At 35.2% G+C, this 5,545-nt stretch overlaps 1 pseudogene; it reads left to right on the top strand.

Moving 5' to 3' along the window:
- The first annotated feature begins 327 nt into the window (after positions 1 to 327).
- On the top strand, positions 328 to 849 carry LOC149233380 (putative carbohydrate esterase At4g34215 pseudogene; annotated as a pseudogene).
- The last annotated feature ends 4,696 nt before the right edge of the window (positions 850 to 5,545 follow it).

Here is a 5,545-nt window from a genome sequence, read left to right as displayed (position 1 = left end):
TACAAACCTAACAGCGGATCACTCAGATCTATAATTTGCCGGATTCGGACAAATTTGAGGGCATTAATCAACTCAGGCAATTCTTACGGTTTACGGACTTCCTACCCAGAATTTGCAGCGACAGGTATCCTGACAGAGTGGATAATGTTAGCCCAATGGATGGGGTTCCAGCTCAGCCCATTTTTGACCCAAATGCCCTTGACTGTTAGCTCGCTATCAAAAAAAATTCTGAATCTCTGTGCGTGATATGTGACAGGATGTAATGTTGATCGTATCTGGCTCTATATATAATGCCTAAGCACAGTTACTACTGTTAAGGCAGTGAAAATGGATATCTTCGTTCTCTTAGGATAGAGCAACATGTCGGGCAGGGGAGGAGTTCATGGTTCTCATTGGGATCATTTCCTTCCTCCAGAATGCAAAGCATACCCTTCAATTCTCAGGCTCAACTCACATCTTCATTGGGAGCAAGCTCATGTTCCTTTGCATGCCGATATAGATAAACACAAAGTGTGTGGAGTAGGTCCTGGAATGATATTTGCAAACATTATACTGAAGCTTTATAAAGATCCCGAAAAAGCTCGTATTGGTTTAGTTCCCTGTGCCATTGGAGGTACCGCGATCAAAGAATGGGAAAAGGGCAGCACACTCTACAAGAATATGATAACTAGAACCAAGGCAGCTCTCAATCATGGAGGCGTTCTGAGAGCAATTCTGTGGTATCAAGGCGAAAGTGATACAGAATCTGAGAAGAATGCTAACAGTTATAAGCATAATCTCGAGAGACTTATCCATGATTTCCGCTCTGATCTGCAACATCCCGATCTCCTTTTCATCCAGGAGCTTTGAGAAGTTTCCATCATGTGGAGGGCAACACTTCAAGAACACTGCCAAGAACACCACATGAGTGACACCCAAAATGATGGATTGTAAATGCCCCCAACACACTCCTCAATCCTGATGTCTTCTTGGTCAAACTAGGAGCATTTCGTACCAGTTTCCCTGCTCTGAAAAAAAGGGGAAACCAAGCAATGGGTTCCCCCATTCTTGGGATCAGCAGTTCCTCTACTTTGTAGCTTCAAACTAGAGATATAGTCTTCATGAAACCAAAATTCAGGCAATTTGGTGTTGGCTAAACTTGCATTCATAGGATAATTTTCTAGACAACAGCAAGTGATCAAAGCATCGACCAGTTGTTTGTAGGCGGCTCCCTCTCCCCTGTTACTACCCTTGTCGACAACGACATAGATGCGGTAAGAAACGACTACCCGCTTGAAGATTTTAGAAGTCGAAGCTAGGGATCTACCAAGCATGAGAATATTTCACTGGATTGTAATCAGCATTACTGTTAATTTGCTGGAAGTTCAGAGTTATTTCATCAAACATTGAAAATCCAAATTAAAAAAATGCTTTCCGTTACTAAAGGAAGAAGATCGATCTCTAGTGAGAGTATGTTTTGGTGAGAGTTTTGATGGGGTTTATTCTTATTCTTTTGACAAAATTTCTTTCGTGAGGAAGACAATCGATTTGAATGAGTGATGCATGAAGGCAGGCCTGAAACGTCCTGTTTTTCTTTAAAGTAGTGAAGAGGAAAAAAAAAAAGAGGCTATTTCGATAGCATTGATAGGACGATGAGAAATTGAACACAAACAGCCACCATAATCCCTATGCTCCGTTTTCATATATGCAACTGATAGTTCCTGCTTTTGCGTGATTATCTATTCTAGACAAATCTGCTTAGCAGTATTTCCAAAAACTGCGCTGTGTTGCGATGGAAAATTGACTGTTGCCAGATCAGCATGCCACGCAGAAGGTGATCAGGATGAAGTGCCCAAAGATGAAACGCCATGGCAGAGGCAGGCAGAGGACTTAGAGATTCAAAGCACATACGGTTATCCAGTGCTGGACACGATAGCAAAACAAGGCAAACTGTGGTTTCAAGCAGCAGACAAGCAGTAGTTGAGACTGATAGATCTCCGTCGCCTGCCAATAACTTGGGTTCAGTTGCATTATGGAACACCGGAGCTCAGCGAAGTTGTCCGATAAACTCTGGAGATTCCAAACACTCAGTTTCTGGTAGTAATCTGCCCAGTTCTAGGAATTATGAAGCTGTAGTAAAGGGCATTGAATCAATTTCCTTTGATATGGACAGGAGGCAGTAGAGTGTGGTGTTTATGGAAGGTTTTGCAAACCACTATTCATGTTTAAGCATTTGCAAATCTAGGAGCCTGTATTTAAATTTTAGAGGCCCTACACACGTATTTAAATGATGGTTTGTACTAAAGCATTTTCTGTTTAGGAGGCAGGAGTTTATTGGCCCTGTGATAAATAGAATATTATGAGGTGAATCTCGTTTTCGTCCGGAAGATAGCTTGCCATTTAGTGGTTTAATCACAATTACGTGGGATAGGGGGTCAGGCTTTGATTGTAGAAGCCACAGACTTCAGAGTAGACACCAAAGTGCACACTTCATTTGAAGGGTGCCTTAAGCTCTATGGCTTTGCCTTTTGATCAACTATATCACGGAAGTTTGGTAAATATTTTCATGCCTTTCTTTAGACACTGAAAGTCATTATTCATATTTAAGCTGTTATCCAAAATTGAAGCTTTTGCATCAGGTTACAGGATATTTAACTTTGCCTCTTCTCTGATTTTAGTATTTAGGTCGAAAAATTTGCAAGGGACAGATTTGTAGAAAATAAGCTTGTTTTGTGATAAGGCTGGTTGTATTGCTGTTGAATGCTTTTGTTATAAAACTCGATCATTTATAAATTGTAGCTTTGGACATCATAAAAAAAAAAAAAAAAGGCATAATTTTCATATTTAACATTCAAGTTTTAATCAATATGAGATCAGACTTGCTAAATGACTTATCTCAAATAGAATTTTCTCAACAGTCTAATTTCTGAATAACTTAGCCCAAATAGTCCCTCTGCTGGATGAAGTACTCCATGAGCAGTTAGTCTTTTTGCTGAGTAAGTTATCCCAAGTATTCTCCTTGCTCAATAAAATATTCCATTTCACAATTTGCTTTTTTTTTTAATAAATTATCTCGCCAGTCTCTTCGCTTCCTCTTTGTAGAATAAATTATCTCGACCGTCTTTTTGCTAACAAATCCCCTCAAGTAGTCTCATGGCTAGGTTAATTATACCATGAGCAGTTCAGTCTCTTTGCTGAATAACTCATCCCAAGTAGTATCTTTGCTTATTAAGTACTCCATTTTCAACTGTTTCTTTGCTGCATAAATTATTTCGAGAGTCTCTTTCTCAAAGTTTCCATTTCTCAACGGTCTCTTAGCCTGCATAAATTATCTCGAGAGTCTCTTTGCTACATAAATTCTCTCAATTATCTCAGGAGCATCTTTGCTGAATAAATTATGCCAAATAGATATCTTTTTCTCAATTTTCTCAAAGGGTCTTTTTAGCTATTAAATTATCTCTTAGCAGAATAAATTATCCCAAAGAGAACTGACTTTTAACTGAATAAATTATTCCAAAGAGATAACTTTTCCCCAAAGAGAGAACTGACTATTCATTATCCCAAAGAGAACTGACTTTTAGCTGAATAAATTATTCCAAAGAGATAACTTTTCCCCAAAGAGATAACTGACTCTTTGCTAAAAATTTTATATACATTTATATTGTATTAGTTCATGATTGAATAATATAATCATGATTCAAGTTGGTGTGTAAAGAAAAAACATGTCTTCTCCTATTTTCTATCACAAGATGGATGACACAAGGGCCTAAATTTTTTTTTAAGGTTAATGATCAAACCAAATCTTTTCCAAATTTACAATCCATGTAAGTGTGCTAAAGAGTTACATCTAGTATGTGATAAGATCAATAAGACTTCTTATAATTAATCAATAAGATCACATGGTGAGGTGATATAAATTAAAGCTTGATTTGTGTATTTATACACAACTCAAGTGAGGCATCCTTCCATGGGAGTTAAAGACTGCTAAAAAAAAAAATGATGTGGAAGAAATATCGTTGGACAATATAATATTGCTATATGTCTATTCCAAGCATATGGTAATACACTTATGATATACTTCAATACACTTATGATATAATTCAAAAAAGAGTAACGATATTTGATATAATGAGGGTTTCGCATATAATAATTTATAAAATAGGAATTATAGTCTTTTCAATATAATTTATCTCTATGTTACAAATGTGATGTCGTATTACTATAATTTGTTTATGGAAGTTAACTTCTATCTAACTTAATCAATTAAACTAAGATTTTGTAATCCTGAGTAAAATATATTCTTGATTTTGCCTTTCTACCATAGAATATTTGAAACATATCCCTTGACATCTATGCTAGAAGGTGTCAACACTTAAATTGTATTTTTCTTATAAAAACTTTTCAGTTTTGTTTAATTAAGACTTTTTAAATTTTGGTATATTGTTTCTATTGTTGGGTGATTATATTATAAAAATTTTATATATATATATATATATATATATATATATATATATGCTAGATAATGTTGCAGGCACATTACAAGGTTTTGAGCAATGCGTGAAAAAAACAAAAACAAAAAAACAAAAAAAAAAAACCTTGAATACAATTTTGGTGCAGCTTTTGTGTTTCTTTTCGGAATTTTGAAAAAAAAATTAGTTGAAATGGTGAGTTGTTATTAAAAACGAAACATGGTGAAAGAAACGAAGAAGACCGGATGAGGAGAGGTGGAGATATCAATATATCTCTAGATATTTTGCAATTGCATTCATATAAGTGTATTCAAGTACTCATGCAACCATATATTGAACTTCAGGTCTAGATAATGTTAAAAAATAGGAAAAGAGATTTTAGCGTGTCCATATAATTACTTTTGAAGTGCTTGTCTTTCAATATGTAGTGCAGAATCCCTAATGTGGTCAACGAAATTTTTATTTAGCCCAAATTGTATTTAAAGGAAGCTTCCATGAAGGTTGTTAAATGTTTATTTAAAGTTTATATGAAAGTTGTTGAAAATTATGGCTTGGAAGTATTTGCCAAAGTTATAGAAATTTAAGAAATATATTTGTTAGTTTAAATGCTTATTTAATGAAAGTTTACATGAACATTGTTGAACGAGAGTTGGAAGTTTATGAGCAAAAGTTATGTTTATGAAATATTTTGTTGGTATGTACTGAGTAGTATGTTTAACTTTATTGAATGAGGATAAATAAAGTGATACATGGTTATGGTTCTGGGTTCCAAATGTGGAATAAATACACCATGAACAAAAGGAAATACTGCAGATTTGGTTGTTCAAGGGATCTTCGCTTAACAATAGAAGCTCCTGATGACACAGCCCTGCATTTATGCCAGGTAAACTTACTGATCTGACTGAATTCTCTGACCACCCATTCTATCTAAAGTTCTGTTAAGTAGGTTCCATTCCTAATATATTCAATTTCTGATTAGAAATATCTTATATATATTGGGTAAGGAATGCAGCTTTATTCTAGTTTGCTCTCTTCTTCTGGCATGTTGTTTCAAAATTTAAACTTCTATTGAGATGCACATTGGTCTAGATATCTCT

Source organism: Pinus tabuliformis, chromosome J (assembly GCF_031772625.1).
Source record: "Pinus tabuliformis cultivar Carrire ecotype Pingquan chromosome J, CPIR1, whole genome shotgun sequence".
In the NCBI taxonomy this organism is placed as follows: domain Eukaryota; kingdom Viridiplantae; phylum Streptophyta; class Pinopsida; order Pinales; family Pinaceae; genus Pinus; species Pinus tabuliformis.
The sequence above is the reverse complement of the archived record's forward strand: the minus strand, read 5'-3'. Positions and strand labels throughout refer to the sequence as shown.